General features: G+C 43.3%; 1 long non-coding RNA gene across 1 annotated transcript; it reads right to left on the bottom strand.

Moving 5' to 3' along the window:
• Positions 1-1,615: 1,615 nt before the first annotated feature.
• LOC135175669 (uncharacterized) lies at positions 1,616-8,642 on the bottom strand. The gene is made up of 3 exons (XR_010302430.1): positions 8,568-8,642; positions 8,218-8,279; positions 1,616-1,934 (listed from the first exon to the last, which is right to left on the bottom strand). It is a non-coding gene; the product is annotated as an uncharacterized LOC135175669 (long non-coding RNA).
• Positions 8,643-24,986: the final 16,344 nt, after the last annotated feature.

Here is a 24,986-nt window from a genome sequence, read left to right as displayed (position 1 = left end):
TTAATTCTATGCCTTTTGAATCTTCAGTTTGTACCATGACCTTTCCATCTGCATGTGCAAAAAAACAGTCATTCTCCTATGTTTGGTTGTTGCAGAATGGCTAAAGGAAAATGGACATGACTTAGAGGTGGGCAAGCAGGATGAGTATATGGAACTAAATTAAGGCTGTGCTAGGCCACACTGAAACAAAGGCCACATTGAAGAAACAAAAACATATTGAATAAACAAAGGCAGCATTTAATATAGCTAGCTAGGGAGGCGCTGTCCTTGATGAGTCGTCGGACAACTCAAGCAGAGCAGGATACAGCTAACTCTGAATGAGGTAAGAAGTAGTTTGCTGCTTGCAGCTGCACGTAGCAAGTAGGTGCACCATGCAAATGGGGTATTTAGAGATTCAGCCATTTAGCTTCTTACATGTATGCATATATTATCTGTAACACATATAAGCGTGCGTCTACTAAATAAAGTTGTCACTCGCTTTTGATCCACATTGGATTGTGCGATGTCCTTGCATATTGAGTTCAGCCCTTCTCCGCGAGATCTGCCTCACCGCATTTGGTCTCTTAGGAACCATGTAGAAGTTCTTGAGTTTGTAGATCTCTGCAAGGGCCTTTTATTCTTCACATAGTTTCATAGCAAAGGTTTAAACCTGGCTGACCTGCTTTTATCTCAGTCTTTCAGACAGGTGGTGTGGCTATAGATAGGTACCAGAGCAGAGCAGGGTTCATTCCCAAGAATCATGAGCAGAAGAAGATGCCGCCTCCTGTTCAGTCTGAGGCTGAACACCTTGTTTGAAATAGAGATCTGCCAGTGCATCTCGGGTAAATGCTTTTGTTACCCAGCTTTGGATAATTGGAGGCAAATTTTTTTGGATGCTTTTAATTTTTTTTTCTTGAAGCTCCTCTTAGTTGTGTGAATCATTAAATACTCACAGACACAAAAATAGATGGATTGTTAAATTCCGGTCTCCAGGACATTCAGGCAGTGTATAGGAGATACAAAATGACACACACTCACTGCAGAATACTTAATTGCATCAGACTGTCACATCTCTGACAGAAAGCAATGCAAGGAAGCAGCTCTCCCACAAAATGGTGAGAGTATTTTAACTATGATGGTATTTGATATATGCCCCAGCCCTTCTTTCAGGTTCCCTGTTGCTGAGATGTGCTCTGAATGGGCCTCTGGCAGCAACATCTTCTAGATGGGAAATCCTGCATATGAGGCTTGCTCAGGAGCTTCAGCTCAAGCTGAAGTCAGAGCTGGAAGGGCCAGCAAGTGCTTATATGAGAATAAGTAATACTTAAAGACAGACTCCTGTGAAAATTTGGTGCTTGTAAAGCTAGAGAGCAGGGGACTCCTGGGGACACGATTCCTGGCCATCGTTTCCTGGCCATCGTTACCTGGCAGACCAAGTTGTTTGGGTATTCTGAAGTGTTTCCAGTAACCTAGGGTGTGCTGTGGTCTGTTCTAGCAGACCTGGGTGAGATAAAGCAGCTTTCTCAGGATGACAAGGGGGTATTAAGTGAACGAAGTGCTATTTTTTACATTAATTTTCAATTCATGCTGGTTTTCCTACAGTGTAAAATATCTCAAAAGAAAATAAATTAGAAAATATTTCCATAACTGCATTCTCTTTATTCATGAGTTTAGGTAGTGTTACTACATTAGAGATTATGAAGTACTTGCAAGTGAGACATTATCGTATTTAGACAGAAAAGTATCAGAGATTTTAGGGCCCAAAGGTTCACAGAGGTGCTGTTACCTGTTGTTACTTTAGACTCAGTGAACAGAAAATGCAATAAAATGATGCAGTGATTCTCTGCTAAAAAGCTGTACTTGAAAAGGTACTTTCTTATTCAGCACTTGAGTTGCTTAGGTGCATTCTGACTAATCTTCTGACTTGAGAAGATGAAATAATTTTTGCTGTTAGCCTGCAAAATTACATTAACTGAGATAGGAAGCTTGATATCACTTTTTCCTGTATTGAAATAACAAAATTCTATTCTAAGTTTCAGAAAGTTATAGTGATCAGTTGGTATCTGTCTTTAAAAGAAAATTCTGTTTTGTGCTTTAAAGTTTGGGTGTTCATATAAGGCAGTAATGCTAGGGAAGAAGAGCTGTGGCCATATCTCAGGACTGACAGCTAGTCTGCCTTTAAATGTAGACAAAAGTTGCTATGACACAATAAATGTAGAGTCACCTCAAGTTGCTTTTCAAAGAGCCACTTGTGCTGGTTTGAGACTAATTGGAACATTTTACTGAGAGAAGTTAAATCCTTAGCTGTGAGAAGAAAGAAAAGAAAACAATATGTACCCTATATCACCCATTCTGCTGAGAAACACAACTAGTCAAAATATAGATAGGACAGGCACTTCTCACACACTGCTCAGCTCTCACTTCTGGCTGTGCCTTCTTTTCTGGTGGTGTGATCTCTGCCTTAACTCTAATCCGATCTAACTCTTTTCCCTCTGACCTGCTTGCCATCTTTTTATTGACATCTCACCTCAGCTCTCCAGATTTATCACATGAGAAAAAAAATTAAAAGCATCAAATATATGTGGATCTGATTATTTCTGAAAGGAGGGAAAGAGGGAGGGAGAAGTGGGGGTTGTGTCAGGAGCCTTCCTGGGGACTCTCATTGTTTCTGGGAGGGGTATTGTGTTTCTGTATTAATTGTAACTTGCATATAACTGTATATATTTGTATATATCTACTTGTATATAAATTGTGCTAAACTGTAAATATGGCTTCATTCTTTAACTTCCAGCTGGCCGAGTCTAGTCTGGATGATTTTCTTAAGTGTGAGGAGGTGGGTAACTCCCAAACCATCACACCACTACACTTCACAGGCACCGAAGCACTGATTAACTAGCTGTCTACCACTTCAAAAGCTGATGGTGTGAAAATGCAGACAGGATATAAAGTTTGACTGCATTAGCTCAAACTAATGAGCAGTTCCTGCCATTGCATTCTGACTGAGAAGTTGAGGTCACAGTTAATAGTAACACATTAAAATGCTTAGAGGTGCTGTGGATACCTATGATATCAGCAGTAATAATAGTCTGGGATGAGAAGCATACCTGGGAATCAAAAGGAAAATAGGATAACTGACTGACTTAAGTTACAATTTCTGAGAAACTGGGAGTTGTGCAAGAGGGTTCTTCAAACTTTATAGTAAGGAGAAGCAGCATGCTGAATTTGCAGCATGTAGTAATTAGGAGAGAAGCTGGAATGTGGAGTTGTGGAGCAAAAAATTTAATGAATAGAAAGTGTAAATGAGTATCTTCCAGGGTGTGAAAACCAGGGAGCCTGTGAAAGGGTAAGTGGATGTGTTGGATCAAGGGAGATTAAAGAGAACAATGAAGAGAAACTTTATTTTCCATATCTACCTTTAGTTTTGAGGAAGTAAGGAGGCTTTTATATTCTTGCCCTTCATCCATTCTTTTTTTTGGTTGGTTGTTTGGTTTGATGGCTTTATGTGATTGTTTTTTCACAATGAAGCAACTTTTGTAGGTTGAAATCTTATAATTAGAGAGGTGGACCAAACAAGTAATCTTGTGCTAGTTTGAAGCAGGGTAGAATGTTTTGGTGAGAAAAAGTAGATCATAGGCTGTGACAGGAAAAACAATAGTGATGTCTACTCCCCTCACAGTCTCGCTGAGATGTATGGGAACAGGAAGGACAAACACTAGATAACACTCTTGCCATTTTGTCTGCACTCTCGGGCTGGGCTTTGACTGAGCTGCATCTCCCTAACTCACCTTCCACTCACCTTTGCTTCTTAACCTCTTGGCTGAACCTCTTTTCTTCCTTAGGACTGGGGTAAGGTTGAGAGGGGCAGGGGGAAGGTGCAGGGGTGGATGAGAGCCCCTCCTGGGGACTCAGGTTTCTGGGAGGGGAGTTGTGCTTCTGTATTAGTTTTACCTTGTATATTTTTGTATATTTCTGTATATAGCTGTATATACTGTAAATAGCTGCTTGTATATTGTGCTAGCTGTAAATAAATAGCTTCATTTATATTCCCAGAGCCCGGCTGAGTCTAGCTGGGTACTTCTAAAGTGTGGGGGGGTGGGGTACACCCAAACCACCACAAATCTTAAAACATAATACAGCATACCTCCAAGAATTCCAGGGAACTTAATACAAGAAGTATTTGGACGCTTTGGCTTCTTGGATAAGGAAAGTTTGTAGTCTGTCATAGCTGCTGTGGTAGCAGAGCAGAGATGATAGAGACTGCACCTACGGTTTTAAAAATGTGTTGAGAATGAAGCAGGGAAGTAGAATACTGAAACATTTATCCATTCCTTGAAAGCTCTTTGGGATTGTAATTAAAATTGTCTGAACTGCTGAAAGACTATGATAACCAGATGAATTTTTTAAGCAAAGCGTACATTAAAAATCCCCTTCTTTGTTTCCTGGATGTTAAAAATTAATAAATGTGAACATTTAATATAATCTATTTAGATTTTTAAAGGCCTTTGAAACTGCTCCATAAAGACAAAATCTTGATAAGACCTAACATAGGGCTCTTTGGGGCCTTATCTTGTTTCATATTTAAATTTATGAGCATTGGGATGAAATCTGCTGACAGCACAAGGCTCATGATATTACAAACAAATAGTGAAAGACATCTGAGAAAGGATTCTACAGTTCTACGAAACGAAATTGTGGATGAGATTCTGAGTGCAATGACTATAGGAACTCACTGATGAGAAGTGAGAGAGAAGGAGTAAGTGATATTTGAGTATTAGCTGGTCACATGCCATAAAGTGCTGAAAGGTAAAAGGTATCCAGGAAAGTACTGAGACAGTTTTCAAAAAAATCTTGTCTAGAATGTTGCAAATAATTCTGAGCATTCTCAATAAAGATTAAATTCAAACTGAAGCAGGTAGAAGAATTGCTTCTAGGATTTCCTGGAGAAGAAAGATCCTATCAGTGGAATTTTGGCTTAAAAGCCTCACCTAGTGAAATGGACACTAGGAAAGAATCTGATGGCTGGCCAGAAATACACCTGATAGCGAGCAAAGGATAGGGAGAGGAGATTTTAATTCGAAGGATGCTACTAGTTTAAGAACAAAAAGATACAGAGAGGCCAAAGTTAGGCTGAACAGTAAATGGAAAATCCATAATTAAGGAGGGAATTCCCAAAACGTCCTTCCCTGAATTGTGCAAGCAAAATATGTTTCTTTTTTTAAGTATGACAGTACAATATGAGACAAATTGTCTTTGAACAAGAACTGTCCTATAAGCACCAGGGAAAGAGTGGAACTGATCAATTTTCATCAAGACAAAATGTTAAAAGCAAAAATACCTTGCATATTTATCCTGTGCTCTGTGGTGTATTTATTTATTATCCATCTGTAAAGAGGGGAGAAAAGTGAGGAGTGAAACAACCTTCCAGAAGACAAAGTAATTTAGAGTAGCTGTATGAGAGAGGACTCTGGAAGACTTCAGTCACACCTGAATAGGGAAGTTGACTGGGCAGCGCAGCTGTAGTTTTGGTTCAGTGCCAACAATGCAATGGCAAGGGAAACATTTAGGCTGATGTTACCCTTTCTGGGTTTTAAATTAACTAACTCTGTAATAATAATAACAACAGGCATGAGATTTAGGCACGAGTGTGGACAGTCTGAATGCTCTGGGGAGGACATAGAAATCTGCCTTTAAAGAGACTGTTTCAGGAAATGGTGATAGAATTGTAAAAACTGAGACACTAGAAAAAATGAGGCTGTTGCTTTGGAAAAGAGGGATATAAAAGTGGACAGAGTACTATAATAGGAAAAGTTCTTTCTGAATCATAATGAGAATGGGGGACAATTCAATGAAACTGGGGAAAGATTTTTCCATGTCACAAGATTACAGTAGTGAATTCATTGCTGAAGGAAGTGGTTGGGGCAAATACTTCACTAGCTTTCAGAAAAAAATGGACATTTATGTAGTTCTCATGAATGTCTATCACTCTCATCAGTGACAGTATATTTGGGGTGATGTTACTTGAGAGAGTTTTATGTCTTGTGAACTATTCAGAGGTTGTGAGAGGAAAACATCTTGGTAGAGGATGCTGATTTTTTTCTCAAGTTACTGATGCTAGGGAGAGACTGTAGTGAAGGATGTCCCAAAGGTGTGCAAGTCACACTGAAATGTAACTGAGCTTAAAATGAAGACAACAGAGCTTGAGGGAGCAGCTTTTCACGGGCAGACATCTGCTGCCCTACTCTTTTCCACCCAGACTGAGGTGGTAGAGTGGAAACATGAGAAGGAATCAGACATTGAACTTGAATTTAATTTCAGATTCTTCTCTGAGCTATTAAAGCTTTCTGATCACTTCAGATTTGAAAGCACAACATACTCCTTAAAGCGGTGTTAACCATTAGCCGGATAATCCCAGTTAGCTGCAAGATACTTTTACAGTATTGCTAATTAAGTTCTGAAATTTGTGGGAATAGTCAGTGCTAGATGCCCTCCTATCAAAGGAATGAACAACTGGGATTACTGTGTTCCTCTGAGTAATCAGGTGATTTGTCTCAAACATTTGAGGAGGCACAGGATGAGTAGGAGGGGGAAAAATTTACAAATGTTCATTTAGGTTTTCAAAGGGTTTTTGAATGTCTGCTGTCCCAGAGGCACTGTCATAAAATCATAGAATCATCTTGTTTGGAAAAGGCCTTTAAGATCATGGAATCCAACCATTAAATAGTAACTCTACCAAGGCTGGTGCTAAACCATGTCCCTCAGCACCATCTCTGAGTCTTTTAAACACCTCCAGGGATGGGGATTCAACCACCTCCTTGAGGACCCAATTCCAGTGTTTGAGAATCTTTATGGTGAAGAAGTTTCTTATCCAATCTAAACCTCCTCTGGTGTAACTAGAGACCACTTCCTCTCATCCTATCACTTGGTACTAAGGAGAAAAGAACAGCCTCCACCCATTACAACTTCTCAGAGAGTTGTCGAGAGCAAGGATGTTTCCTCTCAGCCTCCTTTTCTCCAGACTAAACAATGGCAGTTGCTTCAGCCACTCTTCACAAGATCTGTTCTCCAGACCTTTCACCAGCTTTGTTGCCTTTTTCAGGACCTTCTTCAGCACCTCAATGTCTTATAGTGAGAGCCCCAACCCTGAACATAGTTCTTAAGCCTCTGTGTGAGGAAGAGAGATTACTTGGTAGCTTGGTAATCAGCTGGTAATAAATATTTGCAGAGTCCCTGAACACCAGTAGGTTCAATCTGTGAGCTTTGAAATCCTAACACAACTCATTGACAGCTAATTTGCTAGGAATTGGTATAAACCAGCACTTCTGCTGTGGGTTGCTTAAAATAGCATTGTGGCAGTTAGGAGTTACGCTTGGTGATGATACAAAACATTCAGAGCTAAGTTAGCCTGCAGCATCTGGAAGAATTACTGTCAGCAAGATTGGCAGCTGTATACTAAAATCACCAGTTCTGGCTTGGAAAACATATTTACCATTTGTTTCCCATTGGAATTAGAATTTACATGCTTCAACTGTAGCTTTGTAGTGATTTTTGCCACAGGCAAGCCAGTAACTCAAGGATGCAATAAAAGTGGTACTTGTATTTTCCAGTACTCCTCTTGAGTTCTTGATAGGCTGCACAAGATTTAAGGAATTTTTCCTTTCCAGCTCAGAAGAGAACATGGAGATGTGTAGATGAAAGAAGGAACACACGAAGCCTATATTAATTATTCAGAGTAACCTGGCTTTGTTTGAAAGCAGTATTGGCTTTGGCTTTGATATTGAGTCTATGTGTCTTGGAGCAAATTGGTGGGAGGCCTGTGGTGAAATACAGCTGTGGCAGAGCAATACACTTGACCTATTAACAAGGCTTTCCAGTAATGTAAATACTGAAAATCTGAAACAAGTTCTAATTTTATAAAGTCAATGAAGCTTAAAAATAAAACTTAAACCCAAAACAAACCAAAAAGAGCCAAGCTTGACTTTATCATCACAGTGAATCAAGTATTACATGTAGAGACATGCTAGTGGAAAATGACTTTGGACTTAAACTGCAATATTCTTTTGATCCAATTGATTTTGGTACCAGACAGCCTAATGTAATTGGTGAGTATGAAAAGTCAACATATGTCTATAAATTGTCTCAGTGCCCACTCAGAGAGAAAGAGTGACTTGATGATAGTAAATTAACAAAACTCTTCTTTGTCTCTAAGTATGAAATTACTGTAGTGTTAAATTCACTTACCTTCCATAACAGGCTGGCTGCACAGGTTTCCTTCTGGACCATTCATTGCCATGTGCTAACTCCTAAATCATGAACACAGATGTTTTGAAGATTGCTAGCTGGCTGCTAACAAAACTTGAAATATCAAACTTCACTTGTGGAGGACACTCCTAGCCATTGTTTCATTTAGTAGTGTGGTTGCAACCAAACAATCTGTTACAGAATAGTTTGGAGTGCATAAAGATCTGTACCTAGGGTAAGCTGTAAAAAAGCCATAAATAATAAATTCCTGTCTTTGAAGTGTCTAGAGACTTCTGTGTCTTTCAGACCCATATGATGATTGCCATCATACTCTGGTAGAATGAGCTTACCTCACTTTGATGCAGTGGGTGGACATGTCAGTGGAGTGTCTTGGGTGCCCTAGGTTTATGATGTCTGTGGGCTCAGGTGTTTAACTCAAAACGGCTGAGGACCAGCATCTGCGTATGTCCCCCACCTTCCAGCAACATGGTGGCAAACAGCTCTCTGGTGCTTGTCTCCATTTGTGAATGCCTTGGGCTCAGTGTGAAGCTGAAACATGGAGCTGTAGAGAGCTGGGTGAGAGAATCACTACCAGCTGTAAGCCACATAAACACTTAACCCTTCAGCTTTGTCACTGGGTGCCAATACTGATGTAGAAGAATAAAAAATAGATTACCTAAACCAAAGGATGTTTACAGCTGCACCAGGGCTTTTCTGAGTGGCCCTTACTGGAAGTGGGGCTACTGCACGGCAGGAATTCTTCCTGGGCCCACCAAGTATGGGCAAACATCCCCACATAGTCCCTCTGCCTTTGCTTTAGTGTTATGTGTGTATCTTATTCTGGCTACTGGGTTCTTAAATGTCTTTAAACCCTTAAATGTCTCGTCTTCTGCAGTGAAGGGCTTGTTTGGGTCCTCGTGACACCATTCACAGCATACACAGGAGATGGGGTCAAACCGAACACATAAGTGAACCAAAACAACATTGGAGGTGTTTGTGTGACAAGGAAAGGTTCGGCTCTGAAATAGAGATAGTAATGTAGCTCCTGTTCTTCCACAGACAGTTTCACTTGGGGCAGAAACTGGTGCTGGAGTACCAGCAGCCACACAAAGCTAATGTGGCTGTCTGCTGCTGGGATTTCATCAGATGAGTTACTGGGAGTGACAGGATGCTGTGCCTCATCCCTGCCTCTGGGAACACCTGAATGGGAAATTCACAGCACGCTTTGTGCCTGACTGTTAAAGTTGATTTGTTGGAGTCTGGGCAAGATGGTCAAAAACAAGGCTAAGCAATTCCAATAGGCAGATATGGCTGGAGTGGAGCAGGGAACAGGGGCAAGAGCAAAGCTGGCAAGAGGTGAGGCATAAAGGCAAGGCTCCAACAAGGAGCTAAGCATAGGTGGGAACAGAAAACAGAGGAATATAATCAAATGCCAACAGGATGCTGTTTCTCAATGCAGTGTTTTGAGTTTGGTGCCCTCCCTCAGTGGGAGGGGAATTATTCTGTACTAGGGAATGAGATGGTAAGAGAATGATTTTATGGGTACTTGCAGAAACTTTTGTGCTGAGTTTAAGCTCGGTTCTAGCAGAAGCTGTAGTACTGCCCATGGAAGGAACATGCCAGGGTAAGCCATCAGATGTGAGATCTATACCTTCCACAAGGCCTCTGCCTCTAAGTCAGTAATAAGTAAGGGGCCCTGGAATAGATGGAGAGGGAATCAGGGTGGCTGTCAGTTCTTCTGTTGCTCATTAAGCAGGAGTCCAATCCTGTAAAGAGATTTCTGCAAGGGATAGTTGGGGTTGTTAATCTTACATTCATTAACTGACCCACAGTGCATGACTCATCCTGCAACTCCTAGGGCTAGAGTGAAGACATATAAACCACAGGCTTTGGAAGTTAGGAGAGAGTCGTGACTACAGCATGTGGAGTAATCAAGAAACCAGACTACCTAACAAGGCTTATGGTGACAGCTGTAACCTGCAATAATCTAAACTAATAACGCTACATTAAATAGCAAATCTAATAGCATTAATATTCTTCTTCTGTCTCCTCTTAAGTGAGCAAACTGATGTAGCCAGATTAAAGGCCTGCTGAATAAACTGAGAAAAAGCACCACTCAGCAAATGGCAGGATGTGTGGATCTTTGTACTTATTCTACAATTCCAGGTGTTCCACCAGATGGCAACAGAAATCTGTTTCATCACAGCAGGATTCTGCTGCACAGTTCCAGTTACTTTCCTGGCTGAAATGTTTGTAGGAGGTCTTCCAAGGTTGCCTGCTTGGCAAATCAAACCAAACCATCAAACAAAGCCAGTGTGATTTTATTATTAGGCCTGTATATGCTGTCCTTTTATGAAGTCAGGTACTCAAGGAAAGAAAGGGAATGGTGACAGGTGAGCTTGACGGCCTGACATGGACAGTGCTTGTTTATGATTTGAGAGAACCATAACATTGTTTTGGTTGGAAATGGCCTTTAAGATCATAGAGTCCAACCATTATCTAACTTTACCAAGACTGGTGCTAAACCATGTCCATCAGCATCACATTTCTGCCTCTTTTAAGCACCTCCAGGGATGAGGATTCAACCCTTTCAGTGAAGATGTTTCTTCTAATATCCAGTCTAAACCTCCCCTGGTGCAACTGGAAGCCATTTCCTCTTCTCCTATCCCCTGTTTCTAGGGAGAAGAGAACAATCCTTTTAGATGTGGAATGAGGTCTCCCCCTGAGCCTCCTTATCTCCAGGCTGAACAACTCCAGTTCCCTCAGCTGCTCCTCACAAAATCTGTTCTCCAGACCTTTCACCAGTTCCATGGCCCTGCTTAATCAGATCTGCAATTCCATGCTGCAGCCAACCTCTGTAGACTATTCAGATGTGTTCTCAGTGATGCAGAAACAAAAATAGTTAGCTGTGAATTCAGTAGAGGCATTGAGATAGATAAGCTGGCTTTTGGAGACCCTCAAGGAGCATGGTAGCATCAAGCAATGCAGTCCAGTTTGGGGCCAAGACAAAGGGGAAAAAGGGCTTCTTAGGCATGTGGAGCTGGCAGACCAAGTCACGCAGTCACTGTTGTGGGATTTACCCTCTCTTTTCTCTGGAAGCCTCAGTCATTGTTTTGACCTCAGACGATGTCATGGAGGGCCTGTAGGCCTGAAAATAGGCTTATTTATGTCTATCCTGCCTGGACATGTTTTTCTGTCAGTACCCCTCGTTGTAAACAGGTTGTGTAAGCCCCTACACACCCAGCTCATGTCTCCCTGGGGTAAGCCCATGTGATCCCCGTATTTGGGAAAGTCCAGACAAGAGCTTCTGCCTATTATGGTAAGGTTTGGCTAACTGCCAGCCTGATTGGTCATTCTAGTGGCCAAAGGGACCATTAATCTTGGCCCACAGTCAATAAATAGGGGTGCACAGGTAAACAATGTGCTCAGCTCAGACCCTGCATAGCTCAGCCACTTAGATCCCCATGTTTGGGCGCCATTGCATAGCTCCGATGCTCAGAGGCCCAGACCTCATAGTTTGACCTATTCACAGCTCACCTGCCTGCGTACCTTAGATGCAGAGTTCATTTAAGCCTGCCTATAATATATATATGCGGAGCCTATAGTCTCCTAAGACAGCTGTGCACACTTGCTGTTATCAAGTGTTATCACTTGGTGTTATCAAGACCATATCCTGCATTGCCTTTACTTATGGAGCTCAGACTCCCAGCAACCACACACACTTTGCATGCCCGCTGCCTATCATTGCCTGGTAAAAGCCACTGCCGCTGAGATAACCAGGAAGCAGATTCTGGATTGTCTGCACACACACACTGCCTGAAACCGTGAATAACTGTGCCAGAGACAGCATGATATTCTCCTCCTGTACCTGAGATCCTGCCAGCTGAGAATTCCTGGACAGAAGCATCCAGAGGAAGCCAGCAACACCAGGGCAGAGATTACATCCTTCATCAGGAGAAAAAGGTCAGAAACCTGTTTCCCCACAAACTGGGAAGATTTATCCTTTCCCCTCAAGCTGGGAAGATTCCAGCCTCAAAGTCGACGGGCAGAGATCCCCTAAAGTCTGGACATTAGACACAGGCTGTGACGCAGCCCTGGAGGGTGATTAATAAGAGTTGTGAGTAAAAGCTTTAATACCTCTGTAAATATCTGTTACCTCTGCCGTAGAGCAGAATCAGTTTCAGCCCGCTCTGCTGGGCAAATAGCATAGAGACCCCAAACGGCATTAAGCCGCAGGGAAAACTCCTCTCTCTGTTTATAGTTTGAATATTTGCTAGTTAATTAACCAGTTCCTGTACATATTGAATCCTAGATTGTTTTCATAACCATGTATCAAAATTTAATATTAATATACAGTGGTTGGGGGTGGCGAGAGTTCAGAATATAGTTACTGTCTCTAGCAAGCTACTAGCTGTCAGTGAAACACTACAGTAAATCAGCCACCCCCTCCCCCTGTGTCCTCTGATGCTAAGCCACAAGTGGTCCCACCTGTCCCTGATCTCCTATTTTGCAACAGGTCACTCCAAAAAGAAGCTGCTGCCAGCACTTAGCCCTGCTCTCCCCCTTACATCTCAAGCACAAGCACGTTGCTTAGCAATGAGGTGAGTGAGAGAGACAGTTTCCAAGGGCAACACACACATTTTTGCATCATAAATAGCAGTTTGTGTGCATCAGCCCAGGGCTAGGTTCAGAAGCAAACAGCATCAGACAGCTAAATGACCACAGGAAACTGAATCCCTGAAAATGGCCTTCTCCAGGGTTGTCTGAGATGAGCTTGTAGCACTCACAGCTGGTGTAGCAAATTTAGGTAATTGGGCGGCAGAGGGAGGCTCATCTGCCAGGTCCTGGTAGTGTTACAGTCATTCCAACAAAGAGAAGAAGGAAAAGCAAGAAAGGAAGATGGAAGGAGAGGAAACTAGTGAGGGAAGCAGGGAAACAAAACGTGGGAGTGGGTGGAACAGCTGGGGTGAGGAGAGATGGTGGAGTGGAATCATAGAATCATTTTGTTTCAAAAAGACCTTTAAGATCATAGAGTCCAACTGTTGTTTAACTCTACCAAGGTTGGTGCTAAACCTTGTCCTTCAGCACCACATCTCTGAGTCTTTGAAACGCCTTCATGGATGGGGATTCAACCACCTAGCTGGGGAGCCTGTTCTAGTCTTTGAGAACTCTACAATGAAAAAGTTACTTCAACTATCGAACTTAAACCTCCTCTGATACAAATGAGGCCATTTGCTGTCATCTTATCACTTGTTCCTATGGAGAACAACCCCGGCATCACTACAATCTCCTGTCAGGCTCCCCTCAGCCTCCCTTTCTCCAGATTAAACAACACCAGTTCCCTCAGCCACTCCTCACAAGACCTGTTCTCCAGACCTTTCACTGTCTTTGTTGCCCTTCTCTGGACTCTCTCCAGCAACCTCAATGTCTTTCTCACAGTGGGAGCCTCAAAGCTGGATACAGTACTCAAGGTGTATCCTGTGCTGCCTGTGTCACCAGCAAGTGGGACACAGCCACAAGTTGGACATTCAGGGAAGGAGTATGCAAAGTGAATGTTTACCAATATTTATGTACTCCAGAGAACCTGGCTGCAACTGGTGGCTAAAAGCAAGAAAAAGGAAATTTTAAGTCACAAAAATTAAAATCAAGAGCTCGGAAACTTAGGAAGATTTGGACTAGACTGAAAGTGTGCAACATGAGAAGGAGATCCAGAAACTTGTCTTGAAACACAACAGACATGCAACAGGCATGATGTGCATTGCATAGCCCCTGCAACAAAACAACCATAACCCAACCACCATGACCACTAAACCATGTCCTGAAGCACCACATGTACAGCTTCTTGAACACCTCCAGGTATGAGGACTGCACCACCTCCCTGGGCAGCCTATTCCGACCCCTCACCACTCTCTCACTTAAGAAGTTTTTCCTCATGTCTAACCCTCCCCTGGCACAACTGAAACCCATTTCCTCTCATCCTAGTGCTGGTTACTTGGGAGAAGAGACCAGCCCCACTCCAACCTCCTTTTAGGTAGCTGTAGAGAGCAATAAAATCTCCTCTCAGCCTTCTCCAGACTACATACCCCCAGCTCCCTCATCTGTTCCTCATATGATTGGCTGCCTGGGGAGGTGGTGGAGTCACCACCCCAGAGGTGTTTAAGAGGCAGCTGGATGAGGCACTTAGTGCCATGTGTTAGTTAATTAGAAGGATTAGGTAATAGGTTGCACTCAATGATCTCAGAGATCTTTTCCAACCTGGTTAATTCTGTGATTCTGTAAAAACAGCAAGAGCTTTGCTTTGGCCAAATGATATTGCACTTCCAACTGCAAAGCTGTAGGAAATCACACACAGCTGTGCACATCTTGGAATCAGGCCAAGAAGCCTGCTGATGCCTGTTAAACTAAGATCATACATCAGTTTTTCTTAAGTACAAAAGGATACAGCAAAACATACAACTCTTTCATGCTGTCTAATATTGTTTGGAAGTGTATGGCTACGTGTTGTTTTGCAAGTGATCTGGCCTGTTAGGGTTTCCTGTTTAGCATGCCTCAACTTCTGCCACTTTTAACAGCAGCAAAGAAAGGAAACCCAGGCCACTGCAGGAAACAGTCTGGTGCCATAGAGAGACAGGGGTGTTGCAGTAGATTAGTGTACTTTTAAAGACCTACTCATGGTCACACCTAAAGTTGTTTGAGTAACACAAAATAAATACCTAGAATTTTGATGAAGTTCCCCCAGTGATTAAGTTATTCTCACCCACAAACAGAATGCTTTTGTTCAGTTAATAAAGACTGTTTGGGCACTCATCAGGGTCCTGCTGTCTTGCAGGCAAAAGAGGCTGATCTGGAGCACCCCATACCCACCTCACCTTGCCCTGCCTGGTGTTCTTGGGCAGCAGATGGGAGTGCTGAAATGGGTTGCAATCCCATTTTGCTACCACCTGCCCTCTCCTGAGTACCAAAGGTAAGTGGAAAGGTGCAGTCAGGCTCCCTTGTTCTTGATAGTGGCTGTTAATTAAGCCCTATGTGTAACCATTTGCCGTCATGCTTTTACTGCAACTTTATTTTCTAGTCTCTCTTTTGTTCCCTCTTTGCCTCCCTATATAATCAACATCATTCCTCCCGGATCCTGGCCTCACCTTATCCATATCTAAGATAGACAAGGAATTCTTTGTTCTTAAGAAATCTAAGACAGGAAGGATAAGCATGGAACAAGCAGCAAGTGAGTATTAACATCAACACATACAAAGCAGCTAAGTAGGAAAAGCCATGTGATCTGCCTGAGGAGAGGGTAGGAAAACATCTTGTGCATAGACAAAGAAGGGGAAAAGCAAGACGTGCATCTTGCTTAGTGCAATGAAAATATTGTGTAAAGGAACCTCTCTTGGGCACAAAGGGAGGAAAGAGAGATGGGTTCCAAAAGACAGTGAGCAGAAGAAAAAACAACAAACAAGGATAAGGTCTTTGGAAGAATGTCAGAAGCTAATAAAACCTGAGAGATATGCAACGAAACACCTTTTTTTTTGCCTCAATGAGGGTTTAAAGTACCCATTTTAGATTCTAACTTAATCACAACATGACATTAAAGGCAATCTACTTGTCCATATTAAACTGGTATCTACATTTAGCCTCTATCTGGGGCTAAACCACAGCAGTTACTCTATCACCCAGTGACCCTCTCCCCAGCAAAAAGGGGGAATCAGGAAAAGGAGAGAAGAGCTGAAATGAAAACAGATTTAATTAAACCATCAAATTAATACCAACATCAACACAAAGTATGTAAAGTTAAAGTCACCCCAGCAAAACTGCAGCAGCCACAATATCCAGGAAGGCAGTTCTCAAGTTTTGGAAAGGGATGAGAAGAGGGGTGAGGCAGAAACCTAGACAGGAAGTTCTATCAGGAGGCTACCTTCTTTTTCACAAACTTTATACTGAGTGTGATGTTTGTGGCCTGGAATACACCTGTAGCCAACCCAGGTCAGATGTCATCAGTCAGGACCTACAGACCATGGCTGGCCTGTGATTCTGTACCAGAATCTGTTCCACTCTTACAGAGTGAGTATAGGGCAAATTCACAAGTGTATGGTGGCAAGGGGAGGCTGGATTATCCAGTTGTACACTCCCATCACATTACTCATCCTGAATCTTTGGCTGCAGAGATGCTAAGGTGGAAGAGAACAAAGGAAAGGCTGGGAATTCCAGTTGCTATGGAGGTGGGGAACAGGGAATAATGGGATTACAAAATTAGAAGGTTTACAGTCAGTTTCTAGATCTGGCATGACTGGCCCCTGTAATACAGCAAGGGCATTAAGTAACTCTGACCTTTGTAAACTGTTTGGAATATTAATGGCCATGGTGGGATTAGGTCAATGGTTGGACTCAAAGATCTTAGAGATCTTTTCTAACTGAAACAAGTCTGCGATTCTGTGCTCAGTTGTTACTGTCAAGGTGGATTCTCCGTGCAGCCCTTAACACGCTGTTCTGACTAAAGGACTTAATGACAAATCAAGGCTGAATTTTTATGGAGAGTTATTAGTATGCCAGAGAAGATTCCTTTGTTGTCTTACTGACTACAGTGGCTCACATTCTCATTGAATTGAGCCACACTTAATTATAAGGGAAATAAACTAGTGTTCATCTTGGTGGGATAATTATTACACTCTTAAAAGATGTGGAGTCCAATCTAGGTGTCTGGTGTTAGTCATTTTGCAGTCCAAAGCCTGGGTTTCCTGAAGGAGAATTTCAGGCATCAAATACCATAAATTCTATAATTTAATAGAATGGTCCAGCAGCAGAATCAACTCAAGCTGGGCACCTCCAGAGAGGAACCCCCAGCAAAACAATCCCTGGGCATTTATACCCTTTCATACAGTGCATATGCCTTCCACATGCCTTTTGCTCCAGTGGTGGTTCTGGCCTGAGGTCCTTCAACACCTTCTGACTCCTTATTGGAGTCCTTCACTGTTTCCAGGCAGCAACCTGTCACCTTGAATAGCTGCTGTTGCCACTGACGCTTGTACCTTCCTTATCTTGGGGATCATGCTGGTTCTGGAGGCCTTGTCTTGCTTGAATAGATACAAGTTCAGCATAAGTTCTGGGTGAAAGTGTACAGCTTGTAGCCTCAGGCTTCAGCAACTCTAGATACTCATACTGAGTAAAGCTAAGCAAACAGCATACAAAATCACACTGCACTGTAACTGATTCATTCAACTTAAAACTTGCTGATTTAAGCTAAACAACAATCGTGTCTTACAATTGCTGTGGCTATCCCTGGATCTGTTTTTATGTGAAGTAAAAACTGCCTCCATCAACAATAAGTATCCTGCTTCCAAAGCCATTTTTAGTCTGGAAAAAAAAGCATAGACCTTTGAAACAACATGTACATCTCAAATGGGTCCTATGGCTCTCAAAGTGACCAGTCATTGTGAAATAGGCTCATAAGAAATTTTTATAACAAATCTAAGATGGTTCACACAAAAAAAGACTACAAGAAAAAATTTGTTTACACTCCTCAAAAGCTACTCTGCTTTAACAAGTGCAGATAAAACCCCTAAGTGTATCTAATGCACAACAGAAGAATCACAAACACTTTCTATTCTTACTTGGCACATGATGAGGTCAAAGTAAGAATCATTGTTAGGAGACCTCAACATTTTTTAACATGATCATACTCTTTGTCTGAAAGAAGAACAAATGTCAGCCTTTTACAAAGTTCATGAACCAGAGCACTTCCAAAAAAATTTAATTGTTACATGCAGAATCACAGAATGGTAGGGGTTGGAAGGGAGCTTGAAAGATTGTCTAGTCCACCTCCCCTGTCCAGAGCAAAATCACCTAGAGTAGATCATACAAGAATGCGTCCAGGTGGGTTTTGAATATCCTCAGAGAGGGAGACTGCACAACTCCCAATGGCAGCCTGTTCCAGTGTTCCATCATCCTCACAGTGAAAAAAAAAAGTTGCCTCATGTTTCCATGAAAGTTCCTATGCCTCAGTGTTGTGAAGGGGTTTTGTTTGGGTTTTGGGGGGATGAAATATGAGGCCGAATTTAAAAGGGTTTAAATAATTTAATATTATATGCACAAGGAATCCCCCTCTTCCCCAAACTTATATACAGCTACCCTACACAAGTCCTTTGTATGCGGTTGTGAAATTAATATACAGAATGTCTATTTACAGCAGTAATCAGGAATGTGGTAGAGGTTTGGAAAGGTTTTGGATAGAGAGAGTCTTGCAGAATGAAAGTGCCACTGGTAAAGTCACTGAAAGTCTATGCTGCTTGAATCGAGATCGCTGAGTTACTCACTGGCTGGAGTCACAGTCTTGGTGGTCCCAAATATATGTAGCAAAGCCACGTCGTTGACCCTCGTGGGCCTGAATAGTTCAGTTCGGGTGTTATTTGGGGCGCACTGTCTGAAGGCTCCACGGGCACTATCGAGCTGGGAACGATGGGCTGGGGCGGCAGCTGGCTGGGAGTGCCTTGGTCGATTTTCCCTGGGCTGGTGTGAAGTGCCGTGGGTCTGAAATCATGCAGTGGCAGTGGCCCCAAAAGCAGCAAAGCGGCTAGGAGCGGTGGGTGGAGGAGGGTGGCAGGAACACTGAATTGTCCCTTTTATGAGGTTTGAGCCCGAGATTGATGGTCCTTGGCCACAATACTGTCCAGTAAGTGTCTGGCAACAGGCCAAAACATGCGGAATAAGGTGAAAACCACGGGTCTGGTACCCCCAAATATGGAAGGGGCTCAGGTGGATCCCCACCCTAGGTGCGTGAGCTTACATAAAGTGTTTACTTCAACCTTGCAAGCAGGCAGGCCAGACTCGAAGGCACCAGGCTTATTATGCTCCTTTGTCCCCCTTAATTTATTTTCCCCAGGTTTGGGCAGGACAACACCTTTTGGGGGGACAATATGTCCGGGCAAGAATAGGTTTGTAAACACAGGCATTTGGGCCTATGTGGCCCTCCACCACACTCAGCTTCCACCCATTGCCCCTTGTCCCGTTGGTGGGCATCACCAAGCAGAGTCTGGCTCCATCCTCTTGGCACTCACCCTTTCCATATTTATAAACATGAATGAGGTCACCCCTCAGTCTCCTCCTCTCCAAACTCAGTCTCTCCTCATAAGGAAGATGTTCCACTCCCTTAGTCATTTCTATGGCTCTGCACTGGACTCTTTCAAGCAGTTCCCTGAGGTCCTTCTTGAGCTGAGGGGCCCAGAACTGGACTCCTTGTCCTAGGTGGAGCAAATGAGGACACATGGCTGCTTCAGCTGTGAGCAGAAGACAGCAGGCTTTAAAAGGGAAGAAGTGGCCTGTGGTACTTCCAGGTTTTCCTAGGAACAGATGAGGTGGTGATGGACTGCACTACACTCTTTAACAGGTCCAGAGGCACCAGGGAATGATGCAGCCTGTTCACACTTCAGAAGCTAGCTTTGCCCTGGAGGACTCTGTCTTTATCCTTTTAGCCTCTCTGGGGACTAAGGGAAGGATACCAAAGCCAAGGGACCTTGCAGAGCTTGCAGACCTTGTGACTGTTTGGGTTTCCTGTTCTTGGGTCAGTGGCTATTGCTGCAACAGTGAGATCCCCTCAGCATTTTGGTGATGGAGGAGAGTGTAGCTGAGGGGAGATGAAGAAAGAAATGAGCAAAAATGCTAAAGGAGAGAATGTCCTGAAAAGCTCATCTTGATTTGGATCTGAGAAACAGCACTGCTGGAGTCTGGTTTACTGATTCCAGTGCAGCCATATGCCAGTTCTCTTGAACAGGACAAGCAGTTCTGAGTGGTGCTTGCAGCTGGACAGTAAACACTGGCTTTCTTAGGGAACAAGTGCAAACAAATCAGTCCCTCTGTTCTTCAGAATGAGAGAATATCTCTTGAAAGTAGAGGGTGGCAAAGTCCTGCAGACAGTGTAGCTAACATGGTGAAACAGATGTAGCTCCTTTTGCTGTGCTTTCCTTGAAGGCATGGGGCAGGGGAGACTGACAGGTGAGACCAACATGCAGTGTGGAGGCTGGTGATCAAGACATATCAACTGAGGCTGGAGGCATAAGAGAGATGCCAGAACTAGAGTTAGCAGAGCAGAAGGTGTTGCCATAAGGAGAGTGCTTAGAAGGTGGAAGAGTGAATGCATATCAGGAAGTCAGGAAGGAAGCAGAAAAAAATGTCATAGGGCAGCTGGTGAGAGCAAAGGTTTAATGTAGTAACAGAGCTCCTCCATGAGGATTACCTGGGTGCATAACAGAGAGCTGCTGCAGGCAGGACAGAAATAGTCTTGTGGGAGAGCTGCTGGAATGGCAGAGGTGATACCTGGAGTGAGCAGATGTGGTCTTATCTGATGAATTACTGCGCGTAGTCCCCATCTCCTTTTTCATACTGTAATAACTTGTATTTGCACAATTTGTGCAGTAGGTGAGATGTATATTCTCCTATTCTTTTTGAAAGGAGCTTCAGCTTATTGTCACTTAAACTGTGTGATGGTTTGGGTGTTCCCCGCCCCCCCACACTTTAGAAATCGCCCAGTCTAGACTCAACCAGATCTGGGAATATGAGTGAAGCTATTTATTTACAGCTAGCACAATATACATGCAGCTATTTACGGTATACTCAGTTATAGACAGAAATATACAAGGTAAAAGGTAATACAGAAACACAACTCCCCTCCCAGAAACCTGAGTCCCCAGGAGGGGCTCTCAACCACCCCTGCACCTTCCCCCTGCCCCTCCCCCCTGCCCCTCTCAACCTTACCCCAGTCCCAAGGAAGAACAGAGGTTCTGCCAAGAGGTTAAGAAGCAAAGTGGGTTAGGCCAAATGGAAGGTGAGGTTAGGGAGTAAGATGTTGCTCAGTCAGCAGCCCAAGTGAGAGTCAGAGAAAAAAAATGGTGAGAGTGCTATCTAATGTTTTCATTTCTTGTTCAGCAAGACTGAGTGAAGTAGACATCATCACTGTTTTCCTTTCACAGCCTGTAATCTACTTCTTCTCACCAAAACATTCTAGCTAGCTTGAAGCTAGCACAAACTGTTATAGGTCGTGGCAGCTGGCAGATTTCCAGTGGTGGATCACTAAAGGGTGGCAGCTCTGGTGGAGCTCCAAAGCTGCAGGCAAGGTGGTGATACAGGGAACACAGAGTGGATAGGAACACCACACGTGAACACTATTGACTGCTGACAGATCTTGCAGCATCTGTCCATCTGGGAAGAGCCAAAGTGAAGTCAGGGCAATTGTAAGATCCGCCCTACCATGAATAAAATCCATATCTGCTTTATGTGTCCTACGGCCACTGCTTAACATCCTCCTAGCTCATATTTACGTACAGACTTGCTCTTGCTCTGCTTGTGCCTCCCTGCTCAATGGGTGACAGAAAGGGGAGTAGAACAGAAGGGTAAGCTATTCCATTAAGGGATGTTGCTTTGGGGAATAGATTTTCCACCTTATGAATCAGCCTCCTATAGGAATTTGGAAAAGATATAGTCCCCAGTCATAGAATGGCTTGAGTTGGAAAGGACCTTAAAGATCACCTAGTTCCAACCCCTCTGTCATGTGCAGGGACACCTCCCACTAAACCAGGTTGCTCAAAGCCTTACCCAGACTTGTCTTAAACACTTCCAGGGATGAGGCATTCAGTGTTCCAGTGTCTCACCAGCCTCATTGTAAAGAACTCCTTCCTAATGTCCCCTCTAAATCTACTCTGCTTTAGTTTAGAACCATTGGCCCTTGTCCTATCACTAAAAAGACCCTCTGCAGCTTTTCTGTAGACTCCTTTCAGGTACTGGAAGACTCCCAGCAGTCTTCTCCAGGCTGAACAGACCCAACTCCCATGGCCTGTCCTCATAGCAGAGGTGCCCCAGCCCTCTGGCAATTTTTGTAGCCCTCTTGTGGACCCTCTCCAACAGATCCATGTCCTTGAAGTGCTGGAGACTCCAGAGCTGGTTGCAGTACTCCAGGTGAGGTCTCACTGGAGCAGAGGGGCAGAATCACCTCCCTTGATCTGCTAGCCATGCATCTTTTGATGCAGCCCAAGATACAGTTGGGTTTTTGGGCTGCCAGTTCATATTGCTGGCCCATGTCAAGACCTCATCAAGCACACCCTTGATGCAGGGACGCTCTCAATTCACTTGTCACGCACTCTGTATTTGTGCTTGGGATTGCCCCAACCTGGGCAAAAGACTTTGAGCTTTGCCTCATTGAACTTCATGAGGTTGGCATGTACTTTGCCTGTAGTTACCCCACTGGGGTATTTTGGACAGCTTCATTGGTTTGATGGGAGTTTAAACATAACTGCACACCAGATGAGCTGTGACAGGGGAAGGAAAGCAGAGTGGAACTAGAAAGGCTGTTGTTTCTCGCTGGAGACCTCTGCATGTTTGTCAGCCACATATCTCTATGGATCTCTGAGGCTTCTTTCATACTAGAAAACAGAGGACCCAAACTGACCTCACTTCTGTCTTTTGGGTACTTTGAAAACTTTGACGGAAGGAGCTCAGCAGGTTCAACACCCACTCCTACTGCCTGGCAGGAATAGACAGCTGTTCTCTATGGAGTATTTTGGACACATATAAACCAGCTTCATCACAGCAGTTTGCATCAAGTCCAGATATTAGGTGAGTAGGAATCAAAATTAGAGACAGAAAAAAGATGTACAGTATTTGAGCACATCATGTTGATTCTGTGTGACTAGGGTCACGGCAGATCTTTTACTGCACTACAAGCCACCAAGGTTTGGTTTAGCCTTTTGTATCGATCTCTTCTTCCTAGGAACAAGTGATAGGCCAAGAGAAAATGCACCAATGGAGGTTCAGAAACTTCTCCACTGAAAGAGTTCTCAAACACTGGAACAGGCTCCCCAGGGAGGTGGCTGAATCCCCATCGCTGGAGGTATTCAGAAGATTAAGAGATGTAGTACTGAGGGACAGAGTTTAACACCAGACTTGGTAGAGGTAGGTAATGATCTTAAAGGTCTTCTCCAACCAAAATGATTCCATGAGTCTGTGAAGGTACCAATGCGGAGAACAGGCCCTAGGACTGCAAGGTTGTGTTTTTGATATGTACTCTTCAGTGTTAGTCTGGCTCGCTCTTTAACCAGATTGTCTCATGCCCATAACAGTTTGGAGGCAATGTCACATACTGAGCAGCTATTACTCCTCTCAGTATAAAGTAAGAATATGCTCAGGCTCATATAGATGGTTTTGATCATACTTGATGCATTATAACAACCAATGGATGGCTTTGATTTTCTTCCTAATTTAGGAAGTGTTGTACGGGACCATCAGTTTCCCAGGCATCTAAGCAAAAAATTTTGGAGTATGACTGGAAAGGTAATTTTCTTCTTTCTAGCCTGGGTGAGAGGTACAGAATCTGACATGTGTAGGTTCCTGTGGTAGCATTGTCTGTGCACATTGCCAGCAGGCAAGCAAGGGTTTATGATCCATAACTGCACTTTCTTGCTTTCCAGCAAATTATTCATTGGTGACAGAGGCTCCAGGTAAATGAAGGAGCATGAAATCTAGGATGGACATTGATCGTGCTGAAAACACAGCATTTCTTGTGGCTCTCTTTAGCAGACCTACCAGACACCTGTGTCATGGTGCCTGCTTTTAGGTCAGAGAAAGATCACAGACTGCCTAGCTGGTGAAGCACTGGTCTGGGTCTCTGGATATTGGGGCCTAATTTGCAGCTCCATTTCAGATTTCCTTTGGCCAAAAAGTATAATCATGGCATGCCTTGTTCTCATATCAGAAACAGAGTTAATACTCATTTGTTCCCTTTATGTATGTGGATTTTGAGATAGATCTTGAAGACATGGATATTTCTTACTGTTTGTATAGATACAGTGTTTTCTACAGTGACATCTTGGTTGAGGGTGGACTTTTTAGGAGGACTTAATTAAGACCTGTTAATAATCCATGTCTAGCTGGCTCCAGGCTCTAAAGACCACATCATTAGTGGTTTCATTTGTTGGCTTCTGCAATATTCTGGGCTCTCTGGGGTAAATTCCAGAACAATCCAGGGAGTGGCTGTCATGGGGAAGTAATTGTAGACCTTACACTGAACCTGGCACAGAATGGGATGGGATTCAGGAAGGCTTGGTTCTGCTGTGTTAACATCATCTGTTTCGTCTTGGATAATAGCAACAGTGGCCAGACCTATATTTTACTACTACATTTGAGCCCACAGTCTCAGGTGTTCCCATAAATCTTACCTCAGTGGTTGATCAGGAATGAGTTGCAGATAAATATGATATTTATGGAGTTTTGAGCTTCACTGCATTTTTAGGTCAGTTCAGGATTTAGGGTCTCATGATTAGCACATTATCCGCTCTGTCCCTGATCCAGTGATTCTTTTGAAAGGCTGAAGAATGTGTTATCTGATAAGTCTTTGGACCTGTTAAAGGTGGTTTGGCTCAGGGTCCCAGCGAAACTTGAACTCTTGGTGTAGGTTAGGCTGAATGGTTGCGGTGCCCTGTACCTTCATGACACAAAGCTGCACAGAGCCTGCACTTACCATCAGGGATAGTGCAGAAGATACTATTTGACCAAAAGAAACTGTGAAGACCTGAAAATGACTGAGTCACTGATGTAGAGAGCTTTCAACAAAAAAAAAAATCTTTTTACAGGCAGTGGAGGAATCCTGCACATGTTCTGTCCCCATTGCTCAGTGCTTCACACAAGAGTGCTGCAAGAACATCCCTTCCTTCTACTGTCACGCAGCCAGCTACTGTCTGAAAGTCAGAAGAATATCAGCTGCTAGAAAGAGATACCTTTCTATACCAGCTTCCTCT

The sequence above is a fragment of the Pogoniulus pusillus genome, chromosome 5 (assembly GCF_015220805.1).
Source record: "Pogoniulus pusillus isolate bPogPus1 chromosome 5, bPogPus1.pri, whole genome shotgun sequence".
Taxonomy (NCBI): Eukaryota; Metazoa; Chordata; class Aves; order Piciformes; family Lybiidae; genus Pogoniulus; species Pogoniulus pusillus.
The sequence above is the reverse complement of the archived record's forward strand: the minus strand, read 5'-3'. Positions and strand labels throughout refer to the sequence as shown.